This window comes from Monopterus albus, unplaced genomic scaffold (assembly GCF_001952655.1).
Source record: "Monopterus albus unplaced genomic scaffold, M_albus_1.0 scaffold143.1, whole genome shotgun sequence".
NCBI classification, from domain to species: Eukaryota; Metazoa; Chordata; class Actinopteri; order Synbranchiformes; family Synbranchidae; genus Monopterus; species Monopterus albus.
The window spans coordinates 1,776,372-1,787,550 of record NW_018128023.1 but is presented as its reverse complement, the minus strand read 5'-3'; the positions used below and the strand labels follow the sequence as shown (position 1 = coordinate 1,787,550).

At 39.5% G+C, this 11,179-nt stretch overlaps 1 protein-coding gene and 1 long non-coding RNA gene across 2 annotated transcripts in view; one reads left to right on the top strand and one right to left on the bottom strand.

Moving 5' to 3' along the window:
* ptp4a2b (protein tyrosine phosphatase 4A2b) overlaps nt 1–8,558 on the bottom strand; it is a 29,132-nt gene extending 20,574 nt beyond the window's left edge. Inside the window, exon 1 of the mRNA XM_020614221.1 lies at nt 8,400–8,558. The gene's annotated coding sequence lies outside the window, so the exon portion shown is untranslated. The remainder of the gene's footprint in view (nt 1–8,399) is intronic.
* The window catches only part of LOC109968160 (uncharacterized), an 18,266-nt gene continuing 14,366 nt past the window's right edge, over nt 7,280–11,179 (top strand). The window contains exon 1 of the long non-coding RNA XR_002276058.1: nt 7,280–7,663. This is a non-coding gene — a long non-coding RNA (uncharacterized LOC109968160). The remainder of the gene's footprint in view (nt 7,664–11,179) is intronic.

Below are 11,179 nucleotides of genomic sequence, written 5' to 3'. Positions count from 1 at the left end.
ATCTGTGCCTTGCCACAGTTCTGTCTCTGAGCTCTTCAGGCAGTTCCTTTGACCTCATGATTCTCATTTGCTCTGACATGCAGTGTGAGCTGTAGGGTCTTATATAGACAGGTGGGTGGCTTTCCTAATCACGGTCAATCAGTATAATCAAACACAGCTGGACTCAAATGAAGGTGTAGAACCATCTCAGGGATGATCAGAAGAAATGGACAGCACCTAAGTTAAATATATGAGTGTCACAGCAAAGGGTCTGAATACTTATGACCATGTGATATTTCAGTTTTTCTTTTTTAATAAATCTGCAAAAATGTCAAAAAATTCTGTGTTTTTCTGTCAATATGGGGTGCTGTGTGTACATTAATGAGGAAAAAATGAACTTAAATGATTTTAGCATATGGCTGCAATATAACAAAGAGTGAAAAATTTAAGGGGGTCTGAATACTTTCCGTACCCACTGTATGTGTAGCCAATGTTTCTGTACAAAGTGAGGAAAACAAGTTAATCTGAAAATATTAAAACACACACACAAAAAGCATTGTTTTTAAATGTTGTGACCCTCCTGATAAGTGGACATCCTTATTCTATCCTGTACTTAGCACAACAGGTTACCTCTCTCTTCTCCCCGAGGACAGAAGTACTTAATGATCTGGGTTTTATGTACATGTAAACTGGACTGGAGAAGAGAGGTGAGAGAACATGTAATCCCCTCTATTTGCATGAAGAGATCAACACCCTCTATGCACACACTCCCATGTGGCAAAGCCCATATCACACTACTTTGCAACCTCTGTGTGAGCACAGATAAACAGTGTGATGATCAAAAGCCTCTGAAAGCAGTTAGGGGCAGGGCGAGAAGGAACAAGGACCAATCCGTCTCTAGAGAGGACTGAAAGAGTCCAGGACTTGGCACCTTAGGAATGGGAATAAAAAGGGAAAACCATAACTGAATCAAAGCCTGTTCTGTCCTCGCTGTGGCCTAGTTGCACTTTTAATCACACCTGACACAAAATTAAACACTTACATGGGAACAGAGAAATAAGATCAGACATAACACTGATATTTGACTTTAACTAAGGATTAAAAATGAGAACACAGAAGGAAATTGATTTTCTACTGACAAGGAAGAGAAAGAATGAAAAAAAAAACATACAAACAAGTGTATGCTTTAACAAAGGCTGGGCCTAGTGTCAAATATTAAATATACATTTGCGATTATTTTGTGATACAAAATAAAGACTCGTTATGACTGCAACTATCTCCATACATTTGTTAACTGGTTTAAGGATATTTTCTTAAGGTAATGCTAAGATTATTGAAAATTGGACCAGTCAGTGTAGCCTCTACACTAACATCTCTGTTTATAGTAATGTGCATCCCAATCATTCATTGTTTTTCAATAGAGCTGCAATCTCCCCTGAGAGGATTGTAAGGTTTTTACTTTGATCAAGGCACATATTTGGCCATCTCTGAGCTCCTCTGATAAGTCATAATCTCATCTTGCAACACTCAAATCAGCTCCAGGATGACAGCCTACATACACTGCATACAACATGTCAATTAATCATAGACAATGTGTACTAAAATTGCATTTTATCACCCGCTTAATGAGTCCTCTGAGCTTCCCTCCAAAGCGACTCTTATATGGTTAGCCTGGACTGTCAGCAGCAGCAAAAATAAAAAAAACAAAACAAAAAACAACCTATTACTCGATTCTGGATTCTTCCACACAATTTGATGGCATGGTCATGGCATATTACACTATTAGAAATCATATTTCAGGAACTTTCAACCACTGGGATAAAGGCATCTTCTTTTGAAGCAGAGTTCTGGATGGACACTATAGGATTAGTGGATTTATCAATGTAGGATTATAGACCCTTTTGACTGTACTCTTTTTCTTGACACCCACACACAGGGTGGGGTGGGAAAAGAGTTTGTCTGTTCTTATGTTCAAAAATTTAATAAACACTGAATTATTTTAAAAAAAAAGGCATTTTAGCACAAAAACAGCAGGTAGAGCAATGATCTGCACAGCTGTGTTGATTAGTCAATTGCAATACAAGGTGTTCCTTCCACATTCCAGCAAACCACAACTACTTTCACTCTGGTCAATATCTGGTAGCCGCTTCTTGTGAAGCTAAACTATATAGACAGAAGGTTTTTGTACAAAGATATGTCTGGATTTTGGGTTAAACTAATTCTTCAAATGCCAGATTTTTCTACTAGACTCAAATTAGAACACATTTGCCAAGGCTGAAATAAATCTGAAAATAAAACACATTTTTTCTAAAGAAGGCTGACACTCGGCAACAGACGGACCCAGATAGCAGAATGTCTGCTCACACTTTAGCCAAAAGGTACAGAGTCCCACTGCGACATCAATTCTTCTGACATTTAGAAACTAAGTTGGCCCTATGACAGCAGCATCACGGGATGCCCGTTACCATATCAACAATTATCTCAATGGTAGCAACAAGTGCTCCTGTAGGGAATTTGGGTGTCCCTTGTGAGGAGATCAGGGAAGAGCAATGGTGCTCTCTTTACACATTCACAGAGCAAAAGTGAAAATGCAGCATTTAAGAAGTTGCTTAATGGAATAAAGAAATGTCCAAGCTCTCATCAGAAACAACACAATGACTGGGCAACAGGAAAACATATCAAGCTTGTTTACATGGAATAACTGAATTGTGCTTCAAAACTACAATTCTGAATCAGCAAAGGTGAACAGCTACAGCTCTAATAACAATAACACCATTTTTACTATAGCATGTTTTAGCAAAGGGCTGTTTTCCCTTGCTAACTGTAGTTCTGGCAGCTGTAGCAAGACAAGATAGCTATATACACCAATAACAAAGGAAGATCCTATTCCTACCTGTTGCTATCGTTTCAGCTGGCAGCAGCATCCAGAAGAGGTGTCACAATCTGTCAGACACTGCCAGTGCTACAGAGCCTGTGCCTTTGCTTTATCCCAGTGCTGTGGCAACAACAGTAAACGAACACCATGCAGACTAGCACATGATTCATTAACAACACAAAGGACAAGAAATACACAAGGTGCCCATGGCTACTACTGCACAACTATATATGGCTTTTTGTGTAATTGCTTGAAATAAAAAGAAAAAAAAGGTGTGGACACCTAATCCCAGCTTTCCACTTTAGGCTGATTTCAACACAATATAGCTGCTTGTGGCCAAGGATCTTAGCAAGCTAACACACAGTGAAACTAAAAGCTTGTGTTCCATTCTCACCACAGCCAAAAACCCAGAAGCATAACTGGATTTTAAATTGGCCAAATCCATTAAGCCAGTCACTGTGGAATGGACCTTTTCAACCTTGCCTTTCGACACTTGCAGCCATCCTGTGGCTAGATGGGCTGAATGCCAGAAAGCTACAACACAGGTGTCCTGCTCCCTCAGTAACCTTCCTTGGTAAGCTGGGGTCATGTTACTGTAAACTGGGTTCACCTTCAGTGTAACCAAGGCTAAGTACCTCCTTAGTTGTCACATATCCTTGTTTATCCTACCTACAGGGAGAGGAACAACCTTTTTGTTGGTGTAAAATATCATGTAAACATTTATGCATTTACTACTACTACTACTATTTAACAACTAATTCATTCCTGTTAAAGGTGGGGAAGGGGTCTGTTTGCTCCCCTTAAAATTTGAGGTTCAAACACTGACAAGAAAAATGAAATACACCATACATGTCAAAGCCAATCATGGTTCACCATGTAATTATCTAAAAATTTCAGCAGTGCATGAGAACTTTATAACCTCTGGTATCAGAACATCCAGAAAAAAAATTCAGCAACAAAGAGTAGGAGCGAAGGTTTTATGCCAGAGTGCACAGCTTTTGGATGTAAACTGGACACCAGAGCTTCTTACCCTTATTTACTATTTAACAATTTGAGACACGTACCACTGTTGAGTTATTAAATTTGGCACCCTAGTAATACTAACCTAAGTGAATGCTAACAGTTAGCCTACTGCTAATAACCCTGTGTCTCAGTTTTTGGCTATTGGATTACATTTTGGATCAACTGTGAAAATAAAGAGATGCTGTCTGACACACTTTAAAAGTCTCTGCCAGACTGTAAATCCATTTGCACATTTAGCTTAGACCTCCTTTATACAGTTAACACTATGTAATAACAATGGTGAAATCACTCTGGTTTTTGCTATCCACAAGCTCAATGCTTCTAAGATTACAACCACACTTATCATTCTGGGATGTCTGCGAATCACTGATTTTAGTAAATGACAGACTCATCAGAATTTTTGATTTGAGTGATGCTCCAACATACGCAGCTGAATCACTCGCATATTCCTTGTTGCCACTGTATCCTGATGCACATGAACTCCGGAAAATGTCTGCAGAATCAGGTGCAGACTTTATCTGGAGTTACCCTTTAGGGATGCGCCGATCCGATATTCATATTGGGTATCGGCGTCGATATGAAATAAAATTCTAGCTCGGGTATCGACGACAACTGCCCCGATCTGAGAAAAAAACTTTTGCTAGGCAAGTTAACGCTGCGCTGAGACTGCGCAGCATGTTGCATCTTCCACACGTGGTGTGCTCAGTCCTCATGTGATCAAGCTAACAGCATGGAGCGAGGCAGAACATCCGCGATCTGGAGATACTTTGTGACAGAAACGCCAATAAGTCCCGTCGCTGTTTGTAATATATGCAAGGTTAACATTCCGAGGGGTGGTGGTAAAACGTTGAATTACAACACTACAAATTTAATAAAGCATCTACAGAGATTTCATCCAAATGAGCACGCAGAGTTCAATGAGCAGAACAAACAAAAGCGAGACAGAACAAAGCAACTAACTTTGGAAGAGACAAAGGAAAGAACACAGACATTTCCGCCTTAAAGTGTGAAAGCAGCGAAAATAACTGAAATGATACTGAACTTCATTGTTTTGGATGGGCAGCCGCTTTCTGTCGTTGGAGACAAGGGCTTTAGACTGCTTATAAAACACCTGGAACCCCGGTACAACATGGTGAAGCGGAAATATTTATCCGAGACTGCTCTACCTGAACTTTACCGAAAACCATGCAAACACATCTCCGAAGAGATGAAGGATGTCAAAGCGGTGAGTTTCACAACAGATATTTGGAGCTCTGAAATGTCCCCTGTGTCGCTTTTAAGTTTAACTGCACACTGGTTGGACGTGCATCTTGTACCTCAAAGTGCCTATGTTGATTGATGTTGTTATCAGCTGCTTTTGCACTGGATGTGAAATTCCTTGCACTTTAATTTTGAAAGTCAAGCACAAGCTAGTGAAGTTGTTGTGTTATTCAGCTGCTTTTGGATGTCAAATTACTCTTTGCACTCTGGTTCTGCTTTAATAATTTAATAATGAATAATTTGTTAGTTTATTTTCTTTTACAGTGTTATGACATTGTTCATGTAGAGCCCAATGCATTGCACAGGGATGCATACAGTTAATTAGGTAATTCAGCACTTTATAAAAATTTTACTTGGGTATCGGATCGGTACTCTGTATCGGCCAATACTGAATCCCAGGTATCGGAAGCAAAAAAAGGTGGATCGGAGCATCCCTATTACCCTTTCACACATGCGGCACACTACAAGAGATGGTCCATGTCAGATGTTATCTCACCTACTCAAAAATACTCAGTTTGCTTAATGCAAGGGGTGCTGGGGAGAGCTCACAGGAGGTGGGACAAGATGTGGTCATGTAGCAAGTTTGTAATTTGTAGAAACAACCCAATCCCTTGCAATTCATTAAATCTGACGATTCTGGCACCAACTCTTAACAGAAGTTCCTGAATCTCATCGTACATTTTCATTTGTATCTTCATTGTAAATGACAGTTTTTAATATTCAACTTCAGATGTTCTTATTTTACTGGTTTTGCACTAGTCATGTGATGGGATGTCACCAACACTTCCACTAGCTGGCTGTGTGAATACACCACACTATACACTGCTGCTTTCTTACATGGCCTCACTCAGATTTCACACAGACTTTGTACTAGGGAGCTGGCAGAGTAAAGTACATTTAATGTCCAAGTCCTTGCGTTCTCAAATACAGCTCCTCCAGGTAATGGTCCAATGTGTATCTAAAATCAGAATCAGCTTTATTTAGCCAAAAATGGCTAGTGATTTCACTGGCCCACCTGGGAGAAGCAGTCGTAGTGGGCAGCAAGCTATGTCTGGAATCAACTGCATACATTTGAATATTCATAAATCTTTGAATTCAAAATAAAGGGCAAAGACCGGACATATTTTCAGTCCCTTTTCAAAGGTTTTTTGAACATTTCTGTGGAAAAATTTATTAGACTATATATTATAGCAGCGCATTTTACATGCCTTAAAACATCTCGAGGGAATCTTTAAGAAAGGCCCTTTACTGCAGGTTGCAAACACAAAAATGCACATTCACAATTTTTTTTTCAAATAAAAACTATTAACAACTAGTATATCCTTGTGGTTTAGTAGTGCATCAGGACACATTAGCGTTAGTCAAATGCGTCCCAGACCAGCACGGCAAGTGGTTTCAGTGATCGGATCGCAATCCATTTTGGTGGTTGCTTAGACTTGTATTTAGCACTGTTCACTTTTGATCACATTTTAAAACCAAGTAACTTGCAGTGTGGTATCATGTTAAAGGTCTGTCTTCCACTACAGGGTCTGCTCTGAGTGGTGCTACGCTATTTCTAGATTTGGCTGTGCAACATGGGTCAATTATCTATGATTATAAAGCAGGTCACCAGTATGAGCGACCTACATCCACAATGAAAGACTCAGACAGACATAAAGACACAGACTTTTCCTCTGCAAGAGTTGTGAAATCCAAGTCTTACATGAAGCAAGTGTGGGTCATCATTGTTTGCATTATCCAACGTGGTACAGTTAAGAAATTTACACACATTAAAACAAGAAACTTCTGTTACTTTTACATGGTTGTGTTAAGTGTGTCTCATCTTCTCTGCTTCCTGCAGGTAAATTAGGTCACCCTGTAGTGATTCATAAGCAGTAATGTATAATTAGTTTACCTGTTACACGAGTTACTCATTGACTCATCCACCCATGTTAGCATAACTGTTTAAAGCTATTCATCTGTATTAGCTTCCCTGTAGGATTCACTACCAGTGGAGGAACTGAAACCACTGGAAGGTCATAAATTGAAAACAGAGGCATGGGAATGTGCAGCGGCCTTTAGTGTCACAGCTGCTCTAGCCAACTTCCTTCCAAAGTGCATTTCCTCATTTCACTTCGGCCTACATGGTTAAATGGTTGGGTGCTTTCTGTTTCAGGAAACCAGACTAGGTTAAATTATAGCGTTAGGTACATGAAAGCCAGACAAATTTACTCAGTAAAACGACAGGGTAGTTAACAATAAAACATCAATACAAACAATATGGGTACCGAAGGCAAAGTAATAATCGAGAGGCAGAAAATACTGAGTTGTCGACCACTTTGTTTTGTTTCATAAAACGTTAACGCTGGCATATGCTTTCAAATAAATGGGTCGACCATGTTGCGGGTCAAGATTTGTCACAAAGGGCGGAAGGCAGTTCAGACGCCATCTACCTCGAGCCAGGCTTCTCACAAATACCGACATGTGTCGAGACCCCCGCCAAATACCAAATTAAGATGATTATACTGAAGAAATTCCCAGGCACTGGTTAGTCAACATCTGTCGTACAAATTAACTAAGACAACTGTTGAAATGCCAACCAAAGAAGACGTTAAGTAAGATGCTAAAAGAAATGCTACCTTTACTGATGCACCATTGTACTGGGGTTAATGTTACCTCCTATTTTATGAAATTTCGGACGACGTTCAGTTTGGGCAATAATATCGCGTTTTACAATATCCAGAGGGTTGTGTTCCAAAATAAAAATTACAAGCCCGTCAGATTATGCAGATGTAACGTGAACTTATTTGTCGCAGTGTTGTCTTATAGGAAATAGCCTTAGCCTCAACAGCGAGCTAACGTAGCCACATTAGCTAGCAGGCTAGCTCAGGTCCGTGCTTTGCCTTTCCCATCAATGTTTAGCACCTAGGCCAGATATAAGTTAGATTTAACTAAATCGAGGGTAGTGGCACAGACCATAAACGCAGTGAAGATATAAAATATATGCTAGTATATACAAAATTTTGCTCAATTTGGCGATACCTAGCCAACGTTCTAGCTGTCCCAGCTTTGCGAGCTAACGTTAACGTGGCTACATACTGGCTGGTCCCAAGAACTAAACGTTACTTTAACTCCCTTGTGTGGTGCTAATCATCCAAAGTTAACAATTTGTAACTTTTAACCCAACTTTTATTCAAGCTCTTGGGAATCTCTGCTGTTCTTAATAGCAGAGCAGAACCAACTTCCCAAAGGTCAGCTATTGGTTAAGTCATTAGCTACTTACAAAGAGCAGGATGAACATTGAAATCCCGTGACTACCCCGGAGAAAGGGGAGAAACCGCTGTCAGGTTGTCTTTTTGCTCTTCTTCAATGTGGCAGCTTGAATTCTCGTCGGGGTTCGGGAACTGTTGTTGGGGAGGAGCCTCCTCAGGTTGTCGACACCTTCATGTCCTGTCGGACAAATTTCTCAGAAGGAAAATTACGCTTGTAAGAAGAATCAGAATCAGCTTTATTTGCCAGGTGTGGTCGGACACACGAGGAATTTGACTCTGGTACATCGGCTCTCAATGTGCATGTGCATATCCCCATGCAAGGGGTAAGTAAGCAGTAAACCAACATAAGGCTGTGTAGTATAACAAAATAAACAGTATTAACAAGCAACAAACAGTGCAAACAATGCAAAATAAACAGGCATTAAACAATGCAGACAGACAAAGGAATGCTCATTGTGAACGAGATAAATAGGAATAAAGATAGACTACTTAAAAGACCTATACGGATCCGTATAATCTGTACATTGTATTTACAGGTATTGCACTGGAGGAAGGTATTGCACTGGGGGTTATTTGTCCAGTCACACTGTCATACTGAAAAATAACAATAATAATGTTGAGAACACACACACAAGGAGATGCAAACTAGTATGACTACTAAAAGCAGTGTATTTCCAGAAAATACACAAAATAATAACTTTTCCCTATACATTTTGGACTTTGTTGTTGTTAGAGTTGTGTGTGAGGTTAAGATGTCTGAAGAATAAACACAGTGTAATGGAGAAGAATTGTGGGATCTTATGTTCGTTGGACACCACTTTAATTGGTGGGGAGTATAAAACTGGAATTATTTTTAGGTGGCATAGGCTTCCCATCTGCAGCATATTTGTTTCTTTCCATACTTGTTGTAGCACAGTGTGGGTTTTTTCCACTTTATTAAATTAACATTTATTTAATGTTATTAATATGGAAATAAAGACAACAGCTGTTTTATTCAGAAATAGTAATGAGATTTACGAGTTTACCAGGATCACTCAAATGCATCATGGAGGTTCTGACGTCAGTGTGGCGTAGGAAGAATCCTGGTACATGAATGGTGACGATAGTTTCAGAAAATAAGCACACAATATTATCCCTGCGCACAAGGGTCGTTTTGTAACTTAAAAAATCTCTTTATCCAATCAAATTTCAAGTAGCTTTAATAGCTAAATGACTATCGGACCTACACCAGTGTGAATCTACTCATGAAATGAAACGTTTAAATAAATAAATATTATACTATTTTAGATGGATACCATTATGATAGCAAAACTTCAATACAAGACAACCTAATATGAACAGGAGAGAAAATAATTATCCAACACAACAAAGTTTGACAAACTCGGTTCCAGAAAGGCCCACTGAAGTAGTTTGCCATTTTGTTATAAACCTATTATCAGCAATGAAATGACAATCCAACTATACATGTTTTGTGATCCAAGCAATCTGAAGTGACAAGCAAAAGTCTCTCAATGCCATTCTAAGATACAGTAAATGGCAGATTAGGCAAGGACCTTCCAGTCAATAATTAAATGTGCCAAAAAATGGGAAAGCATTCATATGATGTTTACCCATTATTTGGGCCCAAAGAGGCCATGCCATCATAAATATTCTGAGCCCCACAATTAGCAACACCAAGTAAACACCTGAACCCTATCCTCACCCAAGCAAAGAGCAGCTACAGTATGTGGCTTGCCACACAGCATCTGCATTATAGTTGCTCAGGTTAAGCAGTGGCTGGCCCAACTGGCTTGTAATGGTAGGCACCTCTGAGAGCCAGATCTACTCAGTTGTCCAACTACTGACACTGTTCTACCAAGACTGTCATACAGAAGAAGACTATTAACAATTCTAGTGAGTCTGTAACTATATTATCACCAACACCAATGCAAGTTCTGCTGCATGTAAACACTTTTACTAAGCCTGTCCTCCTGTGCTAATTTACTTCAGCCTAACAGGCATAATCCTCAAATATGTTGCCATTTATAAATCACTTACCTATTTTTACCCCATTCACACACCTTTCTTCAGCTCCAAAGCTACTCTCTGGACCTTGCTGAGCTATCAGTTAGGCTCCACCCTTTTATAACCTAACTCACATAGCAGACAGACAGGTGACTTGGCTCTAAATCCCCTACAACCAATCTCCATGGGGTGGACATGCAGTTTCCAGCCATGCTCCTCTGCCTTCATGGCTAACTCTGTGTAGTGATGGTCCTCTGACACCTGAGGCCCCGACACATGCGCGGTAGCTCATGAAGCAATTGTATCGAACCACTGTGCTGAGGTGTGTTTTGGTCACTGACTAGTGACGTTTGAAGCACTTGAGTGCCTCAGATGTCATACAGATCAGCTGATGGGTTCGGTTTGTCATGTGAATCACTAGGATAGAGTGTGTGCAGGGACAGGATATTTAGTTGCGTTCATTTGAATTTTTCTTTGCAGAGCAGGTTGGTTTGTTGCTGTTGTTGCCATTAGTTGCTTTGAGAGTTAGTAGGGTTGTAGCAGATTGTGTATTTAGTAGAGAATCACTGTAGACAGAGAGATAGATCAGTAGATAGCTAGATAGTAAGTTACATAGAGAAATAGATACCACTAGATAGATGTAGTTACATAGATAGTCCTAAATAATGTTAGATATAGATAAGATATATATAGATATATTACATATACAGATAATATATAAATATATTACATACATATATATATATATATATATATATAGAGAGAGAGAGAGAGAGAGAGAGAGAGA